Raw genomic sequence first — 11,113 nt, 5'->3', positions numbered from 1 at the left:
AATCTTTCAGAGATTCCCAAACCATAAGTGGTTACATGATCCCTTACGTGCATGTGGGAACCACAGTTCCCCTTCAACAACAACACCGCAACTACTCACCGCATACTTTGTGAGAGACAACAATTATTTTGGGAAAAATGATGATCTAGAACAGGGGTGTCCAAACTTTATGATTAGGATGCGCATTGGGCTAAAAAAAATTAGGCCGGAGGCCGAAAACCGACTGCATGCAATATATATATATATATATATATATATATATATATATATATATATATATATATATATATATATATATATATATATATATATATATATATATACACTAATATACTAAACACAAATATAAATACAACACTGTTGTTTTTGCTACCATTCTTCAAGATCTGAAACTTTTACTTTACATACCCAAAAAACATTCCTCTCAAATATTGTTCACAAATCTGTCTAAATCTGTGTTCGTGACCACTTCTTCTGTGCCAAGATAGTCCATCCCACCTCAAAGGTGTGGCATATCATGACGCAGATTAAACAGCATGATTATTGCACAGTTGAGCCGTAGGTTGTCCACAATAAAAGGCCACTAAAAAGTGCAGTTCTTCTTTAAATGGGACCCATTACCTCCCTGCTTGGCACTCAGCATCAAGGGTTGGAATTGGGGATTAAATCACCAAAAATTATTCCCGGGCGCCCACCGCTGCTGCTCACTGCTCCCCTCACCTCCCAGGGGCTGATCAAGGGTGATGGGTTAAATGTAGATAATTTCGCCACACCTAGGGTGTGTGTGAAAATCATGGGTACTTTAACTTAACTTTAACTTTTAAATGGGCCCTATTATGCAAAATAAACGTTTCTTATCTGTTAGTACCTGTTTTTATGTATTTGGGATCGCCTCAAGTGATGAAAAAGTAAAATTAAACCATGGAGGCATGGCGATGATATCATAAAACAATATTGTCTTCTTCCAAACGAGTTATTTGGAATTTGAGACTTTAGAAACGTACTGTATTATGCCTTAGTCACGTCAGCCAATTTTTCCTTAATTGGTATAGGTTTACTCAAGGTGTTTTGGGCAAGTCTACTATTTTTGTTTCAGTTGTACTCCAAAGTTATAGTCAATAAGTTCCTTATTTCTCCTCTATCCTCTTGTTGTGGGGCAGACTGGTTCATACATACAGTACATGTTGCCATTTCTAATACAAAGTGAATTTTACCTCTAACTTATATCTGTTAGTAGACTCCACATGGAAGCGCACAAAACTACACCATGGCTGACAGGGTGGGGATGAAGTCGGAGAGGGCTTGGCCTGGAGCACTTCGGCATGTAAATAAGACAAAACAGCGCCTCCTGAAGAGACAGCCAGAAAGCGGCTTGAATATGGTCTGTAAAACAATCTATGCAACATTTTGACCAAAGAACCACCATTACATGTTAAAGGCCTACTGAAACCCACTACTATCAACCACGTAGTCTGATAGTTTATATATCAATGATGAAATCTTAACATTGCAACACATGCCAATACGGCCGGGTTAACTTATAAAGTGCAATTTTAAAATTCCCGCCACACTTCCGGTTGAAAAACTCCTTTGGATATGATTTATGCGCGTGACGTCACAAAAGCAACGGAAGTGGTTGGACCCCATCGGACCCGGTAGAAAAGCCTCTTGTTTTCGTCGACAAAATTCCACATTATTCTGGACATCTGTGTTGGTGAATCTTTTGCAATTTGTTTAATGAACAATGGAGACTGCAAAGAAAAATGTTGTAGGTGGGATCGATCGGTGTCTTAGCGGCTAAGTACAATACTGTAATATCTGTGATATTTGCATTAGTGTACTGTCTTTAAGGGTTTGGGGAACGCGCATGCGCGAGTGAGTTGGCGGAGAACTTGTGTGTGTGAGCGTGAGTTTTGGCTAACAGCAGCTCGTGTATGTGTGTGCGTTACTTTTTGAACTACAACCAGTTACCGCTTTTTAATAAAGCGATTGAGCAGCGCTTCCTCGTCTGTGTGACTCCTTCTCCACTGCGGGGCATTACAATACTTACAGCAACACAACAAGGACTACTTACTACGCCTAGCTGATGCTTGCCGCCAAACCCACGGATGAAGTCCTTCGTCGTGCCGTTGATCGCTGGAATGCAGGTGAGCACGGCTGTTGATGGGTTTCTATCTTCATTTGAGAACGATGCTACGCGCTAGCTTAGTAGCTAAGTGTGTCACCGATGTATTGTCTTGGAGATAAGTCACTTTAAATGTCCATTTCGCGTGCTCGACTCTCATTTTCAAGAGGATATAGTATCCGAGGTGGTTTAAAATACAAATCTGTGATTCACAATAGAAAAAGGAGAGAGTACATAGTTCTGTGAGGTCTGGTTGCTAAGTTAGCTTCAATGGCGTCGTTAGCACAGCATTGTTAACCTTCGCCAGCCTGGAAATCATTAACCGTGTATTTACATGTCCACGGTTTAATAGTATTGTTGATTTTCTATCTATCCTTCCAGTCAGAGGTTTATTTATTTTGTTTCTATATGCAGTTAAAGCACGATGCTATCACGTTAGCTCGTAGCTAAATAATTTCGCCGATGTATTGTCGTGGAGATAAAAGGCACTGAATGTCCATTTCGCGTTCTCGACTCTCATTTTCAAGAGGATATAGTATCCGAGGTGGTTTAAAATACAAATCCGTGATCCACAATATAAAAAGGAGAGTGTGGAATCCAATGAGCCAGCTTGTACCTAAGTTACGGTCAGAGCGAAAAAAGATACGTCCATCACTGCCTCTCAAGTCGTTCACTGTAACGTTCCTCATCTACGAATCTTTCATCCTCGCTCAAATTAATGGGGTAATCATCACTTTCTCGGTCCGAATCTCTCTCGCTCCATTGTAAACAATGGGGAATTGCAAGGCTTTTTTTTATCAGCGAGCAAAAGTTGCGAACTTTATCGTCGATTTTCTCTACTAAATCCTTTCAGCAAAAATATGGCAATATCGCGAAATGATCAAGTATGACACATAGAATGGATTTGCTATTCCCGTTTAAATAAAAAAAAAATCATTTCAGTAGGCCTTTAAGTAGACCACAAGGAAGTGTTTTAAATGTAGAAAAGGACATTAATAATATTACCCCTTTAAGCAATTTTGATTGTGGCCATATGGATTTTCAATCATCAAGAAATTATTTTCCCTAATGAGCTTAAATATTGTGCTCCCAGATTCTGAACTTCCACAGTGTCTTGTGCTGGCGAAAACATCAGATTCCAACATTCATTGAACGCGGTCTCTAATAGTATGTGTCAGTTCTAATGGGATCACCATCTTCCTGTCAGACATGCTTTAGCAGCACGAGCAGGAAAACTCCACCTCAGCGTCAACCTCTTCCTTGACAAACAGCATCCTTGTGAAGGTTAAAGCAACACACTACTTAAATGTTTTAAAAGTTTGGGTTAAGCCAACAGACATTTGACTGTGTCCCTTGTCCCTCCCTCCAGGAGTACGAGGTTGAGAGTTTGTCCAATCAGAGCTAGAGCTTGGTTTCCATTGCTGGCAGCCCAGTCACTGTGAACTTTGACCTCTGTCAAGGCTTCCCTTTGTCATCGCTTCTGTTCATTATCTTTACAAACAGATCTTATAGGCGCAGCCAAGGCGTGGATGGTGTTCAGCTTTGGGGGGCTTAAAGATCTCCTCTGTGCTATTTGTAGATGATGTACAAAGTATTTTTTTTTCTCCTGTCATTTCCAGCCAGTAGATAAATGTTCAATAATATTCTAATATACCTTTCTTTTTAAAGTGAAGTAAACCAATATACAAAAAATTTTTGGTTGTGGAGATTGTGCACCAAAGAAAATTGTGCCTAACAATGCCCTGTTTGTCATGTCTTGTTTTGTCCACCAATGGGCTTGGACTATTAACCTTTGAATCAGTTAGAATCATTGATAATCAAATAGCTATTTAAAGAATTTAAAGGGGAAGTGCACTTTTTTGGAATTTTGCCTATCGTTCACAATCATTATGAGAGACAAGAATACAAAAGTTTAGTTTTTTTCTTCTTCTAACATAAAAATGGGCTCATTCTTGGTAGCTAGCGATGCAGCTGGGAGCAATCAATTCTACCTCTAAATCACTTTAAAAATGCATTCAAAAACCGTCAACAATATTTCATTTACGTTCGGTATCCTGTATAATAACCAAACAGTAGCAACATTCTTATTGTACTTACTCTGGCAAGAGATAAGCTTGCTTCTACGTCAGCACGAAACACGTTTGAGTTTGTAATGCATAACACAATGCGATAAGACACCAATATGTACTGACTGAATAACATGAACAATCATATCTGTAAAGTATTAGTCCACATTTCATTTTTTGTTTGTACACAGCTAGTATACTGTAGTATACAATAGTATACTAGTATACTAAAGTAACAATAGTATACTGACTCAATCAATGGACAGTTGGCAGGGACGTTTCCAATTGATTTGGGCACTCCATTAAGTTCCAGATTTGCAGCATGACCAAATTGCACTCTCTCGGCTTCCATCTGCTCCAACGTTTCAGCCTCTTCTTCGTGCTCGCTTCTATAAGCAGCAGTTCTTCCTCCGTATATTTAGTTTAAAAAAGATAAGGCTATGAGTCCTCATTTGTCCAAAAAATAGTCATCTTCGTTGTCTACTACCAAGTTTGCCATGTTTAGAAAACACACTTGCGTTTGATTCAGGGAGTAGGAACAAATTTGCTGCAGGAAGTCGGAAGTACGCTGCTACGGAAACGGAAATAAATGTGACAAAGAATTAGTTCCGGCGGTGCATAAAATGACCAAAATATGGTAAATATTGTACATATTACATATTGTTATGCTTGTGTCTGTTACTACATTACATATAGATTTGCAGTGTGGATATACAACATTGATGGAGGGCTTTGAAGGCTACAACAGTGACTACCATTAGTCGCATCTTGCAAGTATTTTTTATCATCTTTAAAATCCTAAAAAAAGAAAAGACGTGTTCTTGTCTCTCAAAATACCATAATATATGTCACAACATGACCATTGCTGGAGAAATACTGTACAGGAACACATTTACGCCCTACTGGGCATTGAATCACCTCAACAGTATACAAAATGGGTTATTTTCTGGCGCATTTAAAAATCAATTAAAACGTATCAGCAATTAAAACATATCGTATGTGATACTGTCAAAATGAAAATTGCAAAAATCATATTGAAAGTGAAAAAATGTAACATTTGAACTCACAATTTGTAGCACCTATTCAACACCGTGTTAGCCAATGGTACCCCTCGTCGTCGGCTTATTTGAGTGGAAATGGCAGGCATTTCCCCATTTCATCGCCAGAACAGCTGAGCAAGCTTCCGGGGTTGGCCGACATTGTCTCACAAGATGTAATTTCTCTTTAATTATCCTTCTTGAAAATGGCTTTGCAAATATATATCTGCCACCTCGTCAACGTTTTGTTATCCTTTTCTGCTATCCCGGTATGGCTGCGGCGCAACACTTCCCGCTTCCTGCTAAATTGAAACTTGTGAATGATACTTACTTTGGAATGACAAGTGAGTATCCAATCACAGTCTCGTTAACATCAGCCTATTTAGATAGGCTACTGTCAACAACTTGTGATCTGATTGGCTATCGCAACTGTCTCTCAACTCTATGTGTTCTCAAATTCACCCGCTAACGGTCCCGATGAGTATCCAATCACACAATACATAAATGTCACGTTCAACGTGAAGCCATCTAGAAGGCCTTACTAACAACAACTCGTGATCTGATTGGCTATCGTAACTGTCTATCACCCGTATATCCCCGTTCACTTACAGTATACGGCAATTGTTGATTCTGAAGGCCTCGGGCAGATTTCGTACAGCATGGCAACATAAGCTAGCTGAATACTGATTGTATAAAAACTAAAACTAAAAACAACAGTACTGGAAGGAGCATAATATGACATTAAGAGAATATGAATACTTGTAGATATTTAGGGAAAGTAAATTAAAAAATATTTGTTTCTTTAATTATGATCATGATTTCTGGTTATGTTACACCAGCAAAGAAGGTCTTTCTGGCCCTGACGGCACACCACTGCAATATACAATATAAATGATGTAAATTTGGCAGACAATAGAGCTTTTATTGTTGTTGATGACCCTAGCTCTGTCGCACAAATTTGACAGCAACAAACGAACAAAAGCAATGTAACGTCATCGTTAGCAGCTAATGTCCCCCAATAGCGCGAGTCAATAATCCTCGCCGATGATGGAAAATAAACAATGTCTCTCATCTCCCCTCTTTCTTATCTAATTATTACTAGAGGGCAATGAATACCTAAACATGCTACACTACACAACATAGGAGGATACAAGGAAGCCATGCTAACCTCTAAGGTAGAGCTCTTGAATGTAAACAGGAGTGGTTGAATCGATACAAATAATAACAATAACAATACCAAGTACTGTATCAGTCGATGCTACAGTGATTAGATCAATACTTTTTTTCATCATCACAAAATCGTTTTTGTTATTTATTACAAACTCAAGAAATATGTCCTTTGACACAGAAGGACTTTAAGGGCAAAAACCAAAGGATTTAAATCACAATCAATAGTAGTTTTTGTTGATGTTTAGTCATTTTGCCCTACAGACTTTATTCTTTGCTCAAAATATTGCATGTAATAAAAGAGCATAAGGAAATAAATAAAATATTTATTTGATTTTGTCACACCAAAATACTGTGTTTTTGTTTGTTTATAATTGTGATCAAATATGTAATCATTGAATGATTTACAAAATTTGAAGTATCAGTCTCAGCACTGGTATGACCAATGCTGCCCCTGTAACTACAAATGTGTAGTATCACCCAAAACTCAGGTAAAGTATTCAACAACAGAATATTAAGTGATTTTTACATTTTAAAGATTAAAGATCAAAGTACCAATGATTGTCACACACACACTAGATGTGGTGAAATTTGTCCTCTGCATTTGTCACATCCCCTTGGGGAGCAGTGGGCAGCAGCGGCGCCACGCCCGGGAATAATTTTGGTGATTTAATCCCCAACTCCAACCCTTTGTTGCTGAGTGCCAAGCAGGGAGGTTATGGGTCCCATTTTTATAGTCTTTGGTATGACTCGGCTGGGATTTGAACTCCAACCTACCGATCGCAGGGCGGACACTCTAACCACTAGGCCACTGAGTAGCTGGAACATGTTACAACAGAAAGTAACCAGGTATTAACAGTAAATTATCAAGTACATTAATAATAGTTTTGGGAAAATAATACAACTGGAAATGATGCAATGTATTACCCCATTTGTCAGCAGCTAAAGTAGCAGCCTTTGTAACCCATTCTGAAATGCTTCTATTACCATTTATATGCCAAATAATTAATTGTGATATACAGTACATCGTTATCGCAGGAGCCTTAGATTTTTAGGCCATGTCGCCCGTCCCTACTCATTAGCCAGATGTGGGATGAGAGAAAAGACAGGAGCTCTTACACTGTGTGAATTCACATCCGTCTGCTAAGTTAAAGAATATGGTGCACTATAAAGCACTTCACTTGTTCCTTGCATGAAGTCTACACTACACTGTGCAAGGTATTAAAACAGAAGCTCAGACTCAGTAAAGCTGATGTTTTCACCATATGTTGTAGAAGTTTGGCACTTACCCAAAATCACACTTTACGGCGCTTCTTGTTTTTAAAATAGTTGGTGTTTTTTTGTACCAGCATTTGAACAACTTTTTGAGAATTTAAGTTGAGTTTTCTTTCTAGCAGCTAGCTAACAACAAAACCATCACGTATTTCTTGGAAAAGATGGTTTGAATGTCATTAAAGTAGTAAAATAATGTGGGATTGCAATATGAGATTTTGCCACCGAGAACGAAACCTGAGGAGCCACTATTTCATCATGTCCTAGTATTTGGTCACCACTGGTCTATGAAAGTCCTTGAAGTGTTTCTGTGGCTCCAAGGAGCCGACAGATGAAAGGTGATATTTTAACTGAGCGAGCTTAGCATTGCTTCATCTACTCTGAAATGACCACCAAGCATATTCTGCATCAACATCAATCTCTACCTGCTGTCTGACTATGATCAACTACAATGTTTGTTATTCTAAGTATTAATTCCTGATTTGGTTGGGTGGTCCTTGTAAAGTACAGTATATTAATAGGTCTTTATTTATATAGCGCTTTACTATACCTGGAATGATACCCAAAGCGCTTTACATTATACGTCACATTCATCTATTCACACACTGATGGCGGAAGTTGCCATGCAAGGCGCTAACCACAACCCATCGGGAGCAAGGTTGAAGTGTCTTGCCCAAAGACACAACGTGTGTGACTTGGATGGTGGAAGCTGTAATCGAACCCGGAACCCTCAAGTTGCTGGCACGGCCGCTCTACCATCATCTAACATACAAGAAAAGACCAACCTTGTGTGCTTATTGAAGGACATTTAGATGTTAATTGTCTGGATAGCTTTGCACAAACGCGCATAAACATGCTGCAGGACTATTTGTATTGGAGCATCTAGATGCAAGCTTATATCCTCCAATACTTGTTGTTTTGCTGATATCGGACCGATATCCGATGTCAATACTGTATCGGATTGGGACACCCCTAGTTTTATTCTGGCAGATTATAAAAGATCAAACACAATTAACTTGACTTGGAGTGGGGCGGCACTGTCTCGTATAACCAATGAACACAGATAACTATTTTAAGTGAAACTTTGAGGAGTATTCTGAATCATTTTCCCTAGTTGTAGGTCAGCAATGTCAGACCTCCCATGTGTCTGGAACAAGAGTACTGTCTAGACTGATTATAAAAATACACACCCCTATCAAGATGAATATAGTCTAAATTTAGGCCTAAAACTCCAATACAATACAAAGCCTCCCACATGATAAAACAACGAATATTTAAATGAGCTTTTAGTGAAATCGAGTGATTTAAAGCGACGCTGTGATGTTTGTATCCGAGAGGAAGCTATCATCACATGGGCTGTTTGCAAGACATACTTGGACACACTTGAATGTCATACGGCCAGGGTTCCGAGGGGTGCTGTCATCATAGACATTAGTCAGCTGGTGTGACCCCCCCACCATTACTCCGGCCCATTGCAGATGAGTCATGTACACATGATGAGTACAAACAATAATTTCTAAGTCGCACACAGGAAACCATTAGCCACATTTACATTGGAGTGAGTCAGACAAATGCAGAATGTTTCTCAAAGGGTACTTAGTGGTCACCAATGTTCCCTCTAATTGTTCATGTGTGTGAGCAAACACAAAAACTCCCTGAGCATTCAGTGGAGCACATGTGAGCAACATCACACGTGGCAATACCAGCAGCACACCTGTCTCAAACCAATCTTTTATTATATCACTCAAATGATAGGAGTAATTTTCATGAGATTATTTAGTAATATTAGTGATTTGGCCCACTTGTAATGAAAATAAAAGAAATCTTGTTTTTCATAAGCTATGGATTAGTATTGTACAGTATGTCTGGGTGGGGGTCCTGCTTTGGAAATCATTTGTACCCCTTTCAGAGATCACATTTAGTTCCCCTTAAACATCCTCATGTTGCAAAATGAAATGTAAGCATAGGATGAAGTGTGCATTCCTGTAACTTTCTCTAGTAACAGCATTCCTTGATTAATATCAATAAAATAACATTAATAATAAATGACAGTAGAATAAGCACACATATGACTGAGGAGTCATAGTGTAACTTTGTGTGGTGTTTGAGTTGTCTGACTTTTTGTGTGGCCATAAACGCACCAGTGGCTTAGTGCTATGCGTGTTGGTGACAGATGACAAGTTGGTTTTGGCCTGGTTTGTACGGCAGAAAATGACTAGTTTTTCGAGATAGAAGTTTTTTACTCACGTTTTTGTGCGGTTATGGCCGAATATAAACAGTTTTGCTCAATAAAATGATCGATATAATTCCTGTCCCCGAAGCATCTCGATAGACGTAACAATAATTGAACGGTGTTCAATTGAACGGTGTTGACGAACACCGTTAGGGCCGCTTGTTGTCACTGTCACTCAGTGTTGCATTGTAAAATCATACAGAATAAATGATTTTATTTTGTTTAGAATTCAGGTGGGATTTGATTTGGTGTGCAGCATATATTTGGTGTGCAGCATATATTTGCTGTGCGCAGAGGACGCTTGAGCAGTGCGCAATTGCGCAGGCGCGCACCTTAGAGGGAACGTTGGTGGTCACAATCATCACAATCTGAAATCACCCCTTTCCCATAGTTGGAGTGAGACAGAGACAAATGAATGCGTGGCCCTTAGGTTCCGGGAGGTCAGCAAAGCTTTACTCTCGACAGCTAGACCTCCCTTGTAATGTGACACGAGACAACCACTTATAGCCCCATGTCCAGGACCCCTGAAGGACAAGGCAAGTGTCAAGTACTGTGTTTATAAGGGTCAGCCCATTTTGGGACGTGAGTACTCCCCAAGGTGCATTTACTGCTTTTGTCTACCACATTTTAGTCGCTCCTCCAATGCAAAAAGAAATGTGTTTCAGTGATTGCCTGTGAAAATTCTCAATCATTGTATTCTCAGGGCATTGGACTGTTCAGATTGCCTTAGAAGACATTTCACCTGTCATCCGAGCAGGCTTCAATATTTCATCCTCTTAAACTTTGATAGAGCATATTTAGTCTGAGGGGGTGGTGCAGGATCCATTGTATTTATCCTGTCAGATAGAGACATGCCCCAACAAGAATGGCTTAATTATTTGTGGTGCAAAAATGACAGTCGTTAAGATAAGATGGATTGCTGCTTATTATAACTTTTCTTGTTATTAGCATGAACTGATGACGTTTACTTTGGATGAGAGGTGAAATGTCTTCTGAAGGCAACCTGCATAGTCCAGTTACGATTGATTCAATGCCCTGAGAAGTATCAGAGATTTTTGTCTGACTATAAGAGTCAAAATTTTGGAAAACAAACTGTTACACTGAAAAAAAGCACAAGACTTAAGGAAGTAAGAGAAAATTCGAGGCCCTTTGGATGCCAACTACACAAATGCAAATCAAGTTAAATGGAGATCAGGAATAAGTACTTTTTTTC

The 11,113-nt window shown here is 39.2% G+C and overlaps 1 long non-coding RNA gene across 1 annotated transcript; it reads left to right on the top strand.

Moving 5' to 3' along the window:
- The first annotated feature begins 1,601 nt into the window (after window positions 1-1,601).
- Window positions 1,602-3,797, top strand: LOC133656892 (uncharacterized). The gene is made up of 3 exons (XR_009827193.1): window positions 1,602-2,147; window positions 3,333-3,409; window positions 3,495-3,797. It is a non-coding gene; the product is annotated as an uncharacterized LOC133656892 (long non-coding RNA).
- The last annotated feature ends 7,316 nt before the right edge of the window (window positions 3,798-11,113 follow it).

Source organism: Entelurus aequoreus, linkage group LG09 (assembly GCF_033978785.1).
Source record: "Entelurus aequoreus isolate RoL-2023_Sb linkage group LG09, RoL_Eaeq_v1.1, whole genome shotgun sequence".
Lineage (NCBI taxonomy): Eukaryota > Metazoa > Chordata > Actinopteri > Syngnathiformes > Syngnathidae > Entelurus > Entelurus aequoreus.
This window is presented reverse-complemented; position numbering and strand designations above follow the sequence as displayed.